Below are 18,459 nucleotides of genomic sequence, written 5' to 3'. Positions count from 1 at the left end.
TTGTTGCATCTAAAGGGTGTATTCACATGTTTAGGGCAAATCCTCTGACATATAGAAAAACGACTGCAGCAGCAGAGAATTGGTATTCCTTTTTCTCTCGTCCCTTTTCCACAACTCTGCAACATTCAGCCTGGCTCTTGTTCTTACCACTTCCAGATACTGATATTAATTGTCAGACCAAGAGTATTTAAAGTCTGTGCCCTCTCATGGTTATGCACTTGTTGATAAAGGACTCAATATTAAGAAACTTCTAGATTCAGCAGTATAAGTGCCAGTGAGAATGATGACAACCTTCGATATTTACATCATGCTTTATACTTTCAAGATTTTCTTACCTCCAGTTTTTAAATTTATTTTTTATTATGGTGACATTGGTTAATGAAATCCAGTAAGTTTCAAGTGTACAATTCAACAGTAAGTCATATACATTTTGCATTGTATGTTCACCACCATAGTTAAAATTCTTTCTGTCACTACATATTTGGCTCCTTTAACCCCATCTACCTCCCTCCTTCCCCTCACCCTCTGGTAACTGCTAGTCTATTGTCCATGCCCATGTTTTTCGTCATGTTTGTTTGTTTCCTTTAGGTTTATATCTCACATTTAAGTGATATCATGTGGTTTTCAACTTTTTCTGTCTGGCTTATTTCGCTTACCTACATTTTTTAAATGTGAGCATCACAAGAACATTATAAGTTAAATCAGGTATATTACATATCATGCCTCAAAAGATATTGAGATTGACCTCTAGTTACTGAACTCTGAGTTGCAAAGCTGAAACTTAACTCTAGAAGCCCTCACCAATCCGCTCTCACCTTCCAAACCACACCAACCTACTGTTACTATGCGTAAAGCTCATTTTGATAGTCAAGTGCTCAGAATTCATCTGAATTTATAAATCCTCCATCCTATACAACTATTATCGTTTGTATGGCCTTCTAATATAGTTATTTATTTTATATAGTTGGAATTTTATAGTATATATCTATTGCATTTCATTTTGTATTTAATATAGTTTGCATTTTCCATGTTTTATGTAGTATTCGTAGCTATCTTTTTAATGTCTCCATAATATTGAAGCTAGTATATTTTATTGTATATTTCCCTATTGTTGGATATTATGGCTACTTCTATTTATTACAGCCTCTTTTTCATTTTCTTTGATAAAGAGTTTCATAAATAGTGCTCTTTTCTTCTTTTTTATTATTTTCTTTAGATAGACATCTAGAAGTTGGATTTTAATAACTTAAAAGGGCATATTTAATTTTATAGCTTTTATATCTATTGCCTAATATCTTTATTTGCAAGAGTACTGAACCAATTTATATCATAAACAGCAATATATAAAAATGGCAAAAGTATTGTTTATATGTGTGTCTTTCTTCTATAACCCAATAGGCAAAAATAAACTTAATACAATTAATCAAAGGTCTATTTAAAATCAACTATTAGCCAAGTATTTTATGACTCCGAAAATGCAACAATGAAGAAGAAAGGCATACAGCCTACTCTCAAAAAGTTCTGAATAATTTTGCCACAGATGACTCCAGTGACTCAGGAGGCAAAAATTATGTGCAACCAGAACACATATGTGTTTAGTGAACAACTTATTTTAATAGGATATGAGTGGTGACGTATCTTCCAGCTTTGTGTGATTCCATCTTGCGTATGTCATTCTTACTCAGTTGTCAGCACTTTCATAAAAAGGCCTTAATCATCTGTCTATGCTCCACATCAACGCCCCCGCCCCCAAAAATAGTTGTACATCAGTTCTCCTTTGTATGTTTCTCAGATGAAACCATTGATTTGGAGCCCAGGCAATATTTCTTTTCAAATTTTCAGGTAAGAGCTATCATAACTCTTTTACGGCTCTTCCTTAGCATCTGAAAAAATGTATCTATGAGGAAAAACTACTAGAGCAGAATCAGAAACCTTTGCTGTAGTCCTCTATCTACCATTAAGTATATACTTGTGGCAAGATGTCTACTAATTTTGTGTCTCATGGATAAAGTAGATAAAAATACTTTCCCTGTCTATTCCATGACTATCCTCATTTGGCCAATTCCTATCGCAAGCTAACTCTCTTCTGGAAGCAGGTCCATCTTCTCAGATTCATTTAATACCCCATCTTAATACAGTCTTAATTCTAATTACAGAGCCCCAATCAAGATCCATCTCAGCTAGCACCAGCTCCAAAAGGTCTATCTTCTGTAATTCCAGCCAGCCTTGATTTTTTTCCCTTCCATCACACCCCAGCTTTTGATAATGTTAAGGTCAGCATTTTATTGTAGACTACTTTAAACCATTCCTAAATTATTTAGTAATTGTTTATACCTTATCTCCCTCACACTTTTCTACTAACTCTACCCCAAAGATGTAAGCAGAAGATAAAATTTTGTTTAATCCTACAGGACCTGCCACAGTACTAGAAACAGTAGGTACTCAAACAACATTTGTTTAAAAGCGATTGAAAGCAACCAAAGGAAATAAAATTTAAACAAACTCGGTGCTAGAAAAGAAGGAACTGCAGAAAATGAAGGCTAAAATTCTGCCTACAATCTCCCAGCTTGGCATTTTGAGATTCTCAAGCTGTGCGTACATGAGAGAAGCATAGAGAATCAAGCAAAAAACACTGCAGGGAGAATGAAGAACCATGCAGCGATTTTGGCAGGGCTGCAGAGACAGAGGCTGGAGTTCTGGGCCAGCCAACGTGAAAAGCAAGCACATAAGGCTGTAGATTAAAACATCCCCAAAGGACAACAAAATAGAATTAAGGGCTATGCCTTAGAAGGAAAGACAGACGAGAGAAAAAACAGCCACGACATATCCCGAAACTCAGCCTTGACTGGGTTAGGTGACCTTGCACTAGAAGTAAACCACTGGAAAAGACAGTGAAAAGAATTATAATACCTCTTGAAAAGGATATCATTATCCATAGCCATTACCAATAACTTTTTAATATCCAATCATCAATATTTAAAATAAATCATTGATATTTAATTTAATATAATTAAATTATATTAAATTAAACTTTAAATCAAATAATTGAAGTATATTTACATAACAATAAAATATACTATTTAAATTATACCATTTGATGAGTGTTTATAAAGGCATATTTCCATTTAAACATCATGAAAATCATGAAATAGAACATTTCTATTTCCCCATAAAGTTTCTTTCTGATTCTTTGCAGAAAAATTCCACCCACCATTGAAATACTTTCTGCTACTACAGATTAGTTTGACCTGTTCTAGAGTTTCCTATATATAGAATAATATATTATGTACTATTTTCTGTCCTATGTTATTGCTTTCCTTTTTATAGCTGAGTAGTATCCATTATCTCAAAAGCTGTTTTTCCATTTGGCTGTTGTTGCACATTTTGGCTATCTTCGGTTTGGAGGTAAGTAAAGCTGCTATGAATATTATTTATATATAAGTCTTTCTGTGGATATATATACTTTTTTATTTCTCTTGGTAAATACCTGGGAGTGGAATTGTTGTCACCTAGTAATGATATGTTTAACTACATCAGAAAATAGTAAAATGTTCTCCAGAATAGTTTGTACTATCAATAGTAAAAGATAATATATCCAGCTTCTCCACATTCTTGACAAAACTTGGTATTTCAACCTTTTTTGGATTTTGTTTCAGTCATTCCAGTTAGTGTACTGATAATTATTGTGGTCTTACTTTGCATTTCACTAATAACTAAAGATATTGAGCATTTTGTAATGAACTTATTGGCCTTCATAAAGTTTCTTTTCTCAAGAGCTTCCTTTCCTATCTTCATTGAAATTATTGGGCTCCTTATTACCAAGTTATGAGAATTCTTCATCAGATATATATATTGGAAATGTTTTGTCTCATCTGTTGATTTTTTTTTTATTTTCTTGATGTCTTTCAAAAAGCAGGAGTTTATAATTTTAATAAAGCTTAACTTATCAGCATTTTGGGGGCTAGTACTTATTGTTTCCAAGAAATCTTTGCTTGTAATATAGTTACAAATTTATTCCTATGTTTTCTTCAAAAAGTTTTATATTTTAGCTTTTGGTTACGGTTTATAATCCATTTCAACTTAATTTTGTGCATGATGTGTGCTAATGATTGAGATTCTTTTTATGAGATTTATTTGTCCTTTTACCACTGTTGAAGACTAATTTCTCAATTAATTACTTTAGTTTCTATGTTGAAAAGCAATTTACCACATATGTGTAGGCTGATTTCTAGACTTACTATTCTGTTCCACTGATCCATATACCTATCCCTATGCCAATATACATTTTTTGATCAATTGATAGTCTAATTTTAGGTTGTGAAAACAGATAGTGTACATCCTTCAACCTCGTTTCTTTTCATTTTTTTTTTCCAAAATTGTTTGGGCTATTCTAGATCCTTTACATTTCCACATAAATTTTAGAATTGGTATATAAATGCTTATTTTGAAGAAACTTTTTAAAATTATTATTGGGATTGTGCAGAACTAAAGTAGAATTTGAGAAGAACAAATATCTTAATAATATACTGAATCTTACAAACCATGGTCATAATGTATTCTTTACTTATTTAAGGTTTTTAATTTTTCTCAGAATTTTTAAATTTATTTTCATGAAAAGTTCTTAAACATATTCTTAAATATATTCCTAGATATTTCATGTATTATACATAGAAATGTTTTATATTTTAATTTCCAATTTCCCATTGTTAGTATACAAATATATAATTTATTTTTATTATTGTTCTTGTGTCCTGGGACTTTAAAAGTTCATGTATTAGTCTCTTGTATATTTCATAAAATTTTATATATACACAATCATGGCATCTGTGAATTTAGAGTTTTACTTACTCCTTCTTTATAGTATTTTATTTTTCTTGAATTATTGCAATGTATTTCAGAATAATATTGAATGGAAGTGAAGAAAGCAGACATTTCTGCTTTATTTCCAATCTTAGGAAGAACATATTTAGTTTTCCATCATTAAATATTAGTTGTATGTTTTTCAAAGATGTATTTTATCAAGTTAAGCAAGTTCCCTCTCTTTTATAATTCCTGTAAATTTTTACTATAAATGGGTAAGAATTTTTTCAAATATCTTTTACACCTTAATAAGATTATTATAACATTTTTTTTCTCCTTTCTCTTAACATAATGAATAACACTGATTGATTTCTAAATGTTAACCAAGCTTGCATTCTTGGAATTAACAAAATTTTGTAATGATGCATTTTTTTTTTATATTTTGCTTTATTTGATTTGCCAAAATTTGCTTAAGGATTTTTCTATCCTTGTTCATGAGGACTATTGGTCTGTAGCTTCCAAGTAATGTTTTATTTAATTTTGAATCTAGGTAATGCTGTACACAAGAAATAACTTCACAAAATACTTCCATAAAGTGACCCCACTTTCATTCCTGTTATTAGTAAATTGTGTCTTCTATTTATTTTGAATTGATTAGTGTAGCTCAGGATTTATCAACTTTATCGAATTTACTTTAAGCTTTGCTCTTTAGCACTTTCTGCATTTATTAACATTGGATTTAATTTTCTCTTAATGAGGAAATGTAAATTATTGATTTTTAGACCTTTTGTTTTCTGGCATAAGAATTTAAACTATAAATTTCTAAGTACCACTTTAAATGCATATCATAAATTTCATATTGTTATTTAATTTTTATTCAATTTAAAATATTTTCCAGTTTTTCTTATAATTTTTTTTGACCTATAGGTTATTTAAGGAGGATTGGTTTATTTTCAAATGTAGGTGGATTTTCCATATTTTTGTTACTATTTTTAGTGTCATTTCATCATGGTCAGATAACATAATCTGTATAAATTCAATGTGAGGTGTTTTGGTTTTTTTTTAATTTCTTGTGCATTGAATGGCTATTTTGCTCCTGTTTGGTGCAGTGTTCCATAGATAGTCAAAGTGGTTGATAATCTTTTATCAAGATTAATACACCTTTTTAAATTTTCTATTTGTTCTAACCATTGCTGAAAGAGGATTGCTGAAATTTCCAACTATAAATGTGAATTTTCTATTTTTTCTTTCATTTTCGCAATTTTTCTTCATGTAAGTAGAAGCTCTATTAATAGTGCATATACGTGTAATACTAATAGATTGCTTTAATTAATTGACTTGTAATACTTATGATCTGACCTTTTTTTCTCCCTATGGTTATAATCTTTCTCTAGAAGTGCACTATGTTTAAAATTAACATACAACTTCCTGTTCTATTATAACTTATGTTTGCGTAATATTACTCTTTTTTATTTCACATTTAACTTATCTGAGTCTTTATATATAAAATATTGTTCTTGTAGACAATACAGAATTGGACCTGGAAAATTTTATCTACTTGGAAATTCTCTATACTTCAATCAGTTGGAAATTCTCTACACTTCAATCAGATTTAGAACATACATGTTTAATATATTTATCAACACAATCAGTTTTCAATATGCTATATTGCTATTGGTTTTTTATTTGTTTTATTGATTCTGTCATTTTCCTTTTTTTTCTGTCTTTGTTGGGTTAATTAAGTACTTTTAGTACTGTTTTTTTGACTTCAGAATTATTTCTTTTTTTAAAAATGTTGTTCTAGGGTTTACAATATGCACCATTTAATCATCACCGTCTACCTACAAATAATATTATACCACTTCATGGCAAACATAAGAAACTTACAGGATTATACTCTCATTTCCTTTTGCCTCTCTTTTGTGATATTTTTCTCACACATTATGCTTTTGCAAATGTTATTAATGCCATAACACTTTTGTTTTTATTTTTAATTAAAAATTAATAATCTTGCAAGGAAACATAATAAAACATGCTATAAATATATTCACACATATACTTAACATAAGAACAGTTTGCTATATAAATAGTTTTGTTTACAGCACATTAAAGATATTCCACTTTCCTCTAACTTGAATTATTTCTGAAAATAAACCATCGATAATTATTATTACTTTGTAATTGTTCTTGTAATATCTGTTTTTCTTCTTCTTTGCTTTTATAATTTTTTAATTTATCATTTATTTTTAGTAATTTCATTTCAGTATGCTCTGTTGTGATTTTATTTCTGTTTACATGCTTTGGGTATATTGAGCTTCTTGGCTTATAAATTTATAGTTTTAATCTCATCCAGGTTATTTTTACATTACAGGACTTATTAATTGTACTAAATTAAAATCAAGGCTTCTGTTCATCACAAGATACCATTAATAAGTAATATACAGGACACTAAATGGGAGAACTTATTTCCAACATGTTTATTCAACTAACATTTATATTCAAAAGTACATAAAATTCTCAAATCAACAATAAAAAGACAGGCAAACTAATTTTTTAAATAGGCAAAGGATTTGAATAGGTACTTCACTGAAGAGAATATAGGTTTATTCAATAAGTATAAGAAAGTATCCCACCATTATTCATTGAGAAAATGTAAGTTAAAAACATTGTGTGATACTACTACGCACACTCATTGGAATCCTTGGATGGATAAATAAAATACGACAATCTTATTCAACAAAATATTATTCACCAATAAAATGAAGAATATACTGCTATGTACACCAATCTGGATAATTTTCACAGGCATAATGTTGAGTAAAAGAAGCCAAACAAACAAGAGTGTAAATAATTCCATATATAAAATTAAAAAACAGTGAAAAAAATCCACAATAATATGTCAATTAGTGATGATATATGGGGAAGGGAATATTGTTATGTACTGGAATGAGGATTACTTCTGAGGCTCTGGATATTTATTATGTAAATGTATACATATGCAAAATTTAATAGAGCTACAATAAATAGTTCCACCTTAACCACAATTTTGCTGTCTGTGGTTTCAGTTACTCATGGTCAACTGCAGTCCAAAAATATTAAATGATAAGTCCAGAAATAACTCTCAAGCACCATCTAAATTTTCTGAAACTAGTATTGATATATTGTGCTTACTATATGTTAGACACTATGATAAGCATTTTCAATGCATTTCCCCAATTTATAGATATAGGTACAATTATTAGTGCCATTTTATACATGAGGAAACTAAAATCATAAACAAACTTAGTAACTTGAGCAAAGCCATGCATCAATATGTGGCAGAACTAGGTGCTTAGTGTGGTACTTACGTAGTGTATTGAAGCATTCAACCAATAATTGCTGAAAAAAAATGAAAAAGCTTTCTAATTCTTTTTATCCAAGTCCTGTATTTATAATAAACCATGTCTTCAAGATAACATTTAAAAACCTAATGCAAATTTGGGCTGAACTTGAAGTTGAAGGTAATTATTGGTGAGCTCATTGTATATTAGTATAACATATGTTAGCATATTGATCTCAGTAACTGTTTTGAATTCCCTATCTGTTCACTCATTCATTCAACAACTATTTATTAACCATCTACCATGTGACAGAGGAGGGAATGTGATGGCAAACCACAGAGATAAAATCCTTCCTTTCATGAAGCTAACAATTCTGAGAAAGAAGACAAAAATAAGTCAATAAGGAGGGAAAAAAGGAAAGAAAGAAAGAAGAAAGAAGAGAAGAGAAGAGAAGGGAAAAAAAAGAGAGAAAGAGAGGGAAGGAGGGAGGAAAGGATAAAGAAAAAAGTTTAGAGAGTGATAGATGCTATTAATAGGGTAAAGGAATAGTGATCATAGGGCTATTTTAATAAGGTTGGGGGGGGCGGCGCTAAGAAAAACTTCTCCAAAGAGGTGACCTAAAAGATAAGACAACCAGCCCCACCATAGACCTGGAAAAAGTGTTTTGCATGAAGAGGGAGCAGCAAGTGCACAGGATCCCAGACACGCTGAATGAGTTTGAAAAACTCTGAGAAGGTCAGTAGGTCTAATGCATAGTGAGCAAAGGTGCCCTTTAATATTCATACTTTTTAAATGTTTATTTTGAATTGCACGTAGAACATTGTCTGTGCTGATCCTGACTTGAAAGTCATGTCTCTAGTATTACTAGCAATACTTGGACTCTGCTGTATTATGAGCAATTTAGTTCTGGTCCTAAATGCACATACTTTGCTGAGCGAAGTAAAAGCCCTGAAATTTGCTGGATACATCAAAGCAAAGAGTTAGGTTAGTGAGCAATTATGAGTATGTCTTTTGTGGTATAACTCCCCCTAAGCAGTTTATAAAAGTGATACCTCTAACCACACACTACACCTGAAACTGCTTTTCAAACTTCAGTGCAGTGCTTGGTAGCTTGTTAATATGAAAATAAATTCTGGTTCAGCAGATGTGGGTGGGGCCTGAGATTCTGCATTTTTGACAGACTCTCAGATGATGCCTCTGTGGTTATTGAACCATATTTTGAGTAGTAGACCTTAGGAGATTTCTAATAAATAAAAAAAAATCTCTTTGTCTTCCAGAGATATTTAAGTGCTCATCAATTTTTAGTGCCTATCAGAATAGCAGGCTGGGCAGTGGCACAGATGGTCTGCTACTTAATCTGGCTCTGGTTGTGATAATTAAGTTAAGTAACATATGTGAAAACACTCTACACATAATAAGTGCACAATTAATGTTATTTTTATCTAGTGGAAACTTAACTGCCTCAAATAAAAACTGAATTACTGATGATAGAACTATTAAAATCATGTCTTAGTAAAATACATTCCTAAATACAATGGACTTCTTCAGAGTGTGGATCAGTTAACATATGGTGCACTTTCTTTGTGTTCATCATTATGTTAAACACTGAGATAACAGAAATAGTTCTGAAGAACAGTCTCTGCCCTCAAGGATCTCCAATACAGTTGAAAGAGTGAAAAAATAATAATAATTAAAGAGAGACTATAATTAGCTGCTAATTTGGATGATAGCATGTTAATTACTATAGAGGATCAGAGGCAAGTGAGATCAATGAGGTCTAATGTTGAATTCCTGTTCTACATCCCACTATGGGCTGTCCTGACAAGGGCAAAGAGACCAAGCTCGGCCACTGGCCGCCTTGATTTCTCTATTTCCAGGCCAACTCACAGAGTACAAGCCCTACGAGCTTCCATCTTTTCCCAGTGTATTATTTCCTGCTTGCAGCAATATCTGGGGAATAGATGAGGCAATGTAGATATGCAACTACATGATTTATTGACCATATAGACCTGTCAAAGGGAGTGGAGTTCTCCAGATGTTCTTAAATACACCTTTGGAGATATTGGAGATCTATATACTTTTTTTCTTTTAGGACCTGTCGTTCTTTTGTTCTCTTCCTGCATCCACCCAGGTTACTACGCAAGATTGATCTTGATCTTGGGGCACTTTTAGTGCTTCACAATCCAGCTCTTTTCTAAAACAAAACAAAACAAAACAAAAACATAAACAAAAACAAGGTTAGACAGCTGAATATACCTTGTTCTGTATCTCTACAGTCCTCTTTTGATGATAATGCAAATACCAATTAATTTCCTTCTAATTATGAACAAACGGTAATGCTGTCAAATTATACAAAAAGAAAAATGTGATATTTATTTTTTATCTATTAGTTGGTTTAAACTGGCCTTTCTAATGTTCTTTCGTTTTTATGATAATGATATGAATGCACACACATTTTTTTCCCTTAAATTTTTAGAAGTGGTTCTACCTATTTCTATAATACTATTTGAACTTGAATATAATCATATATTTTATCAACAGTGTTGTTGCTCATTATTTTACTTTTCAACATCTGGCATAGGCAAAAAAGGCTTCATGAAAGATGTATCTATAAAAAATAGATAAGGCTTCAGAGGACCAAACTGGGAAAGGGAGGTGTGACAAGATTTCGAGTAAGTGGAACAGCAGGAGTGCTCAGGTAGAAAAGGACATCTAATTAAAGCAAATAGTACATATTGAGATGAAATAAAGAATAGTGTTAATTAAATGAAGTTATGTAAGAGAAGATTTTAATTGCTGGCAACAATTTGGACTTGAGTCAGGAAAAATTATTCTGAGTATTTAATTTGAGGGACAGATATAACATAAATATTTATGGAAAATGAAACCTGAATTTATGAAAACAAATTTGAGATAAGTTACACATAACATAACTTGGAACCAGAATAGAATTTAAAATTAGATAAGGGGACAATAAAGAAGAAGAAAGTAAATTACTGTATATCTTTATTTCATATAGCTAGTATGTAATGTTTCTGAATGGAAGAGAGATGCTACTTGAGATATCTAACAATTTTGTAGGTATTTGTAGTATCTTATTTTCTATAATTCTATAGTGGAATAAGTTAAATTTATGAGTTTCTCAAGTTTTCAACAGAAAACCTATGGGTATGTGCATGTCTTTGGGACTGCAATGTCACCTAAATTCTAAAGAATCCAAGAAAACTCTATAGTTTGCCATAACTAGATAGCCAGATTCTTCGAAACATTAGATGCAGAACTTGACCTTAACAGATTCTCAGCACCTTTTGACTGCATGTTTAACTCCCATTGCTAGAAGATCCTCTGTAAAAATCTTGATTTTTTTTGTTCACTATGATAAATGTAAGACATTTGTTTTTTAACTAGTCTTAGAAATGTGTTTGAATTCACCAGTTACCTGACAAAAGCAAATGGTGAATCTAAACTGGAGACACTCCCTACCTTAAACCACTTGTAATCCACTATATACTTTTCTAGACTCTTTCTCCTCCAAATGTTCTATCTCACTCACACATTTGCCTGGAATTTCCTTGTCCATTGACTATTTATATCTCTAGCTCCTATTGAACAATTCATCTTTCCTAAGATAAAATATACTTAGTTTTAACCTCTATTCTTTACTTCTCTAACTCCTATTATTCAATTAATCTTTTAAGATTACTCTTAGCCCTGACACCCTCTGACCTTCCTCACTGCATTCCAGACTGCAATTAGATGCTTCTCTCTGACATCCTTGCCTGAATGCTTGATATATACATACGCATGAATGCAACAATGTATTGCAATTACCTCTTTATGAGTCTTCTTCATTGTGAATTCTTTAGGGGAAAAGATTATTTGTATTCCCAGCATAAAATAAGAGTACCTAGAAAATAGTCAGTGCTCAATAAAGAATTGCTGATTGAATGACTGACTGTTTGTGTCTATACCTCTTACTAAAATCTTTACTATTATAAATATGAATAGCAGTCCCATCAAGCCTCTTGAGTCAAAATCAGGAACTCCAATCTCATTGTGAAATTTTTTTAGTTCTTATCGCACCTTGATATACAAATGGTAACGTTGTAGCAGAAGCTCCATCTTCAGGGATTTTGGAAACAACTATGTAGAATAGAGTGATCAATGCATGAATTTTTCCCCAGAAAAACTTTCCAATAACGCGTGAATAAATATCTATCTCTAAGAATAATTTTAGAAAAACTAGCAACTCTAGATAGATACATAAAATAGCAACATAGATTTCTGAAGACATCAGAGAGACAGTGCAGTGCAACCGTTAAGATTTAGACTTTCTTAGATACAGACTGTCTTGATTAGAATTTTCATGCTGACAATCACTATCTAAATATAAAAAACAAGTAACTTACTTTTTCTACGTCTTTGTTTTCTCCTCTCTAAAATAAAAGTGATAATAATACTGAACTCTTGGGATTGTTGTGATTCAATATGTCAGTAACTATGTGAAGGATTTAAAATATCATCTGACCAAGAATAATATTCAGTAAATATTTCTGGAGAAGCAGCAATGGTGGCAGCAGTATTACTATTTACACTTGGAAAAAGTATGTTGAAAACCTAGCAACTTGGCAAAGCAGAGTATGCTTGGGAATCCAGGGTCAAAAGGAATAAAGATAAATTCACTGACATTCAATTATCTTAAGATCCTTAAGATTATATTTTACTGATGCTGTTATGGATTACCTTGTTATAGACTAGGATTAATGAGAAAGAAGCAAGCATTTTCCCCCAACAGGCACATATTCTTAATATATTCAAAGGCTACGAAATACAGCAAAAAATATATAAATACATTTTATGTATATAAATACAAATACAATCAATATATAAATATTGATTGCTGGCAAGGATGCAGAGCAACATAAATACAGTCTTAAATGCTATGAGTCATTTTCAAAGTTTGAAGCCCAAAGAACACCAATATCATCAATCAACGAGCTTTCATAGTAAACAAAATGTTGTAATAAGTTGTAAATGAAGTATTTAAAATCATTGTGAAATAGGACATCAATAGAAGTAAACAACCAAATTTCTTCAGGACTTGCCTTTCTGGCCTTTCTCCACTTCACAAAAAGGCTGTTACTCCACCTGGCCTTGGTGTGCTGAAAACTGCTTATAATTAGTCAAGCATTTGCCCCATATGCCAGGTTCATGTTGCTCTTCTGTCTACATGAAGCATGCACAGTCTAGGGCCATAGTGATTTTGCTGAATTCTTCTCTCCGAGGTCAAAAACTTTGTCTTATTTGCTTTGAAGGCTCAAATGTTATAAAGAAAATAAAATGTGTATATGTACTTATAGTTTTCCCACTTAGGGCTACATGTCACACTACTTTTTATACATTTTAATTAATTTCGCTTAGTTGTGTGGTACTATCGTCAAGTATTTATTGAAAATCTATATTGGTCTTTGTGCTATAAATAATAGTCTCATTTCTTGAGACATTTAAAATAACTGAGAAGACATAACATATGCAGAAAAATGATTGTGGATGTTCACATAAAAATTCAAACTATATGATGGTAATTCAGTAAGTCATCGATTCATCTAATTAAAATTTTAAAAATACTAACCATTTGACAGGCATTGTGGGATCTTAGAATAAAAAATGACAAGTAAGATTCCTGTCTCATAGACCTACATCCTAGTGAGAGGGCAAAATGATAAAATAAGAAATTTCCATAAAACATGAAAAGTACCACAATCTAGTAAAGACAGTGTTCTAAGAGGACACATAGAAGGCACAATTAACCAAACCTATAGGTCCAAAGGCAGATCCTGTTTTCAGTTAGACTGAGATTTGCTGCATATAACAGAGACCTAAAGGAATAATGATGTAAACAAGATACAAATATATTTCTCTTGTGTAAACATCTGAAGATAGGCAGTTGCTCAGCAATGCTCCATAAATCTATGAGAAATCAGGCTCTCCTATCTTGCTACTATACTATTCTTAGTGTACTATATATCAAGGACGAAGATGGCTACTCAGGTTACAGCAAACATGCACAAACATTACAGCCTGTGAGAAGGATGAAGACAATAGTGAGTGCTTTTTAGAAGTTATAAACACCTCTGGTTACATCCCACTGGGGAGTAACATGATCCCACATAGTTCCAAAGGAAGCTTACAAGTATCAGTTCAATTTTGATCAGTTAAAATTAGAGTTCCTATCACAAGGTACGGTCAAGATAAATGTGATTTGAATGATATGTAAAATATATTTAGAGAGCAAAGAAATATAATAAAATAACTCAATATGTAATCTGCAAAGAAACATTATCTTTTTTAGTTTAAATTTTTAAATATTAAAATTCAACTATAAGAAAACAAACAACCCAATTTAAAAGTGGGTAAAAGATTAAACAGAGACCTTACCAAAGAAGACATAAATATGGCAAGTAAGCCTATTAATGTATGTTCAACATTATTTGTCATTAGGTAAATGCAAATTAAAACAATGAGATATTACTACACAGCTATTAGAATGGCCAAAATCCAAAAATATGGCAATATTAATTGCTGGCAAGGATGCAGAGCAACATAAATTCTCATTTATTGCTGGTAGGAATGCAACGTGGTACAGCCACTTTGGAAGACAACTTGGCAATAAAGTATTTAGGAAGTCAGGACATCTCAAGATGGTACACAGAATGTAACAGTGTAACTGTATTGCAACTGCATGAAAACAAGCTCACTGAAGGAAGTGAGGTAAATGGTGCTGGTTTAAGTAACTTGAGAAATGAGAGGAGTCTCTAAGACTAAAGCCAAAAGGAACTATACATAAGCTAAGCATTACTTTAGCTGATAATATTTCTCAACAAGTTAATAGTTCTGAAACTACAATACACATATACTAGAATTAAATCATTTAGCAAATAATGACAGTTGATGTAAGCCAGAATTCTCACTGTTAAAATGAGAAGTTACAGATAGGCAAGGTAAAGAGGCTAAAACAATGCATGTGGCAATGACTTAGGGTTGGAAACTTTAGTATGCATTCATGTTTAGCTTATATGATTACAAATAGAATTATTTATAGATATATGTATATACACACATATATATATTTCCTTGCCCTTTCAGCTGAAAGGGCCTAGAATTAATGACATCCCAGTGTCAATAAGAATAAATGGCACTCAATTCTTGGTGTCTAATCCTATTCTTCATAAAATGAAACTAGGGCTCCCTTGATAAATGGCTGATTCTAGAGCTGGGGCAAGAAATAAACAAGATGAACCTAAAGCATCTTTAGTGACAAAAAGTAAGAAAGTACTATAAAATGTGTCACATTTCCAAGATATTAATACTAGGGGAAACTGACTGTGAAGTATACAAGAACTCTGTACTATCATTATAATTTTTATGTAAATTTTAAATGATTTTAAAGTTAAGTTTATCTTTTAAAAAGATAAGTAACAATCTTAAATAAACTAGTACTTAAAAATTATTTAAATATTTACACCACTAAAAGTGAAATAATTTTGAGTTTTCTGTAATCCACGACTCCTATTAAAAATTGAAAAATGTTCATGATGGCTTTATAAGTATTTATTGGTTTATTAAATTCTATTTAAGAAACTATTAATAAATATAGTTAACAACAACAACAGCGATGCAACATTGACGAAAATTAGAGAAATTTGGCCGAATTACCCAAAGGTTTAGAATGAGCATTAGGAATGGATATGTGTGATGCTTACCACATGATGTGTAATGGTTTCTATTACCACTGGTTACAATGTGAGTGCTCATATAACCATAATGTAATATTTTATTACAGTCCATAATGAAAACATATTTTTTTATAATTGAACGGGTTTTTTTATGTGTGAGAATCTCATACAGCAAAGGAACTGAATATTTCAAGAATATAATGAAAGTTCAGTATAAAATTTTTCAAAGGACCACACATTTGAAACATTGAAAAGGAAGCATGCTAACTGAGAAAATGAATTGCCAACTGATTTTCTCTCTTGCTGAAGATACAGAAAGCTAAGAAAATCCAGCTATACTCTTGCCAAAGAATCTCATATGTCATAGAAAAGAATCTCTGTAGGATTTTATTTCTGTGAAAGAGGTCAAAATACCCTTTTTGTATAAAAGTGCATGTATATATGCAATATAAGAAGGCAAGTGTTAAAACGAAAGCATAAACTCAGAACACTTTCTTCTCAGGATATTTTTCTATATTAGGTCCTAAAAGTAAAATGCTCCCATATGAAAATGTAAAATCAAGACTTTAGTACATCTGCTGTAACAAGACTTATATCTGCTATTAATTGAATGCCAGACAAATATACAAAATTTCATATAAATCTGAATACAAGACCATTATAAATTATATTAGTATTACTATGGAATAACTTACCTTCCTTACTGGGGATATTGATTTAAAGAGTCAAAATCCTTCAAAGTAATCTACATAAATAATATTTTTTTAATTGAGTTTGGATTCAATTAGGATGTGACATATCGGTGATGATGGAAAGGGCGCAGATGCATAGGAATCACCTATGCAGAGATATTAAGTGAAAACTTAGGATTGGATGTCATTTATAGAGGAAGAGACCATAGCTAAAAGGAAGCCAAGTACAGATCCTTAGGAAAATCCATCTACAAATGGCAGGAGAAAAATAATAATAAAACTAGAAATGTAGAAAGAACAATAACTTTGAGAAGAGAAAGAAGACTCGAAATTTAAAGCTCAGTTTCACTATTCCCTGAGTATGAGCATTCACCTTTTGACTCTATTCGCTCATCTTTAAGCAAGGGAAATTAATTCTTATCCACCAGCTCAAACTGAATATTAATGTAATGTATGTAAAATGCTTAGCTCAGTTCATTGTTGAAAGTAAACATTCAATAAGTGCTAGTTTCCTTCCTCTTGAACACTTATTTTCTTTAAAAGGAAAGTGAATCATGGAAACCAATGCAAAAGTCCAGAAAAGAAAAGGCATCAAATAATAATAGAATTCAGGAAACATCAGAAAGGCATTGTATTTTCATGGTGCATTTTATGCAGGATCAACTTTACTCATAGCCAACAAATTTTGACTATATCCCATTTTTCTCAGGGCTAACTCTGGCCTCACTGAAAGAGAGTCATGTTTAATGAAGAGGATATGGTTGTAAACAGGGAGAGCATATTATACCTTAAATTGAGAAATTCCTTAAAATAGTATCTTTGTTGCCAATTATGTCTAGACATTCTGTTGGTTTCACTTGAAAATATTTATCTAAAATTAAAACCAAGTCAACAAAATTTAGAAAATCCAAATATATTAAAAGAATCAAACTAATGGAACTGGAAAAGAAGTTAAGTAACACAATGTGTCTGTGTAAAGGATGTAAAAATTCAACTGCTTTTGGATTTGTTAAATGTGTGTTTTCCTTTTAAAACAGTTTTGAGAATAGGCAAAACCCAAAAGGTGTTTTACTAAACACTTTCCCATTCATGTAGAAAAGTCCCAGAGGAAATTTAATCTTTATGTTTCTGATACTTTCACACTTAACATCAAAGAATTGTTTTATAAGAGTTATTTGATGTATTAAGAGGCTTTTTGAGCTTTCTTCCAAGGTTTTCAAATTGTTTTTCTTGGAAAAATGTAGTTGCACATAACCAAGGGGAATCTAATTCATACACCACTGAGTTCAAATTCAGTTCAAAATTCTAATGCCAAATTATCCAAACAAAAGCCTTCCCGGTTAAAAAATAATAATTTCTCCATTTTAACATTTCAGCTAAACACCCTGATTTTATAGCACATTCAAGTAAAATTGACTTTATTACTGCACTAATTTCACATATATCATTACAGAAATAGGCGACTCCTTATGTAATGGAAATAAGAAAATTGCACGTTCTGGTATGTTGCTCTTATAAAGTGAAGATGTGTGACTGACTTCACATGATTTAGCACAGAGCTCAAAGGGTGAATAAAAGAGAATGGAAACTCTCTATATAAAGTCCTACCTGGTTAAATACCTGAAAGTTGCTAAAGTTCTTTCTGCCAGGAGCAAAGAGATTTAATTTTCATTTCTAAAAATTATTATGCCTTGGATTTTTTAAATCTTTAACCAAGAAATATCCAGACACCATCACTGGCCATCTAGCCTAGAAATAACCTGCTGATTGTTCTCTCTACCACTTTTATTATCTCTGTTTAGTCCATTTTTTTTAAAGCAATGAGCTCTCTTATACCCACTCCCAAATCTTCAAGCCATTCTTCATAGAGCAACCAGCATTATTTCCTTAAAAATTAAAATCATGCTTCAT

The sequence above is a fragment of the Pteropus medius genome, unplaced genomic scaffold (assembly GCF_902729225.1).
Source record: "Pteropus medius unplaced genomic scaffold, Ma_sr-lr_union100, whole genome shotgun sequence".
NCBI classification, from domain to species: domain Eukaryota; kingdom Metazoa; phylum Chordata; class Mammalia; order Chiroptera; family Pteropodidae; genus Pteropus; species Pteropus medius.
The sequence above is the reverse complement of the archived record's forward strand: the minus strand, read 5'-3'. Positions refer to the sequence as shown.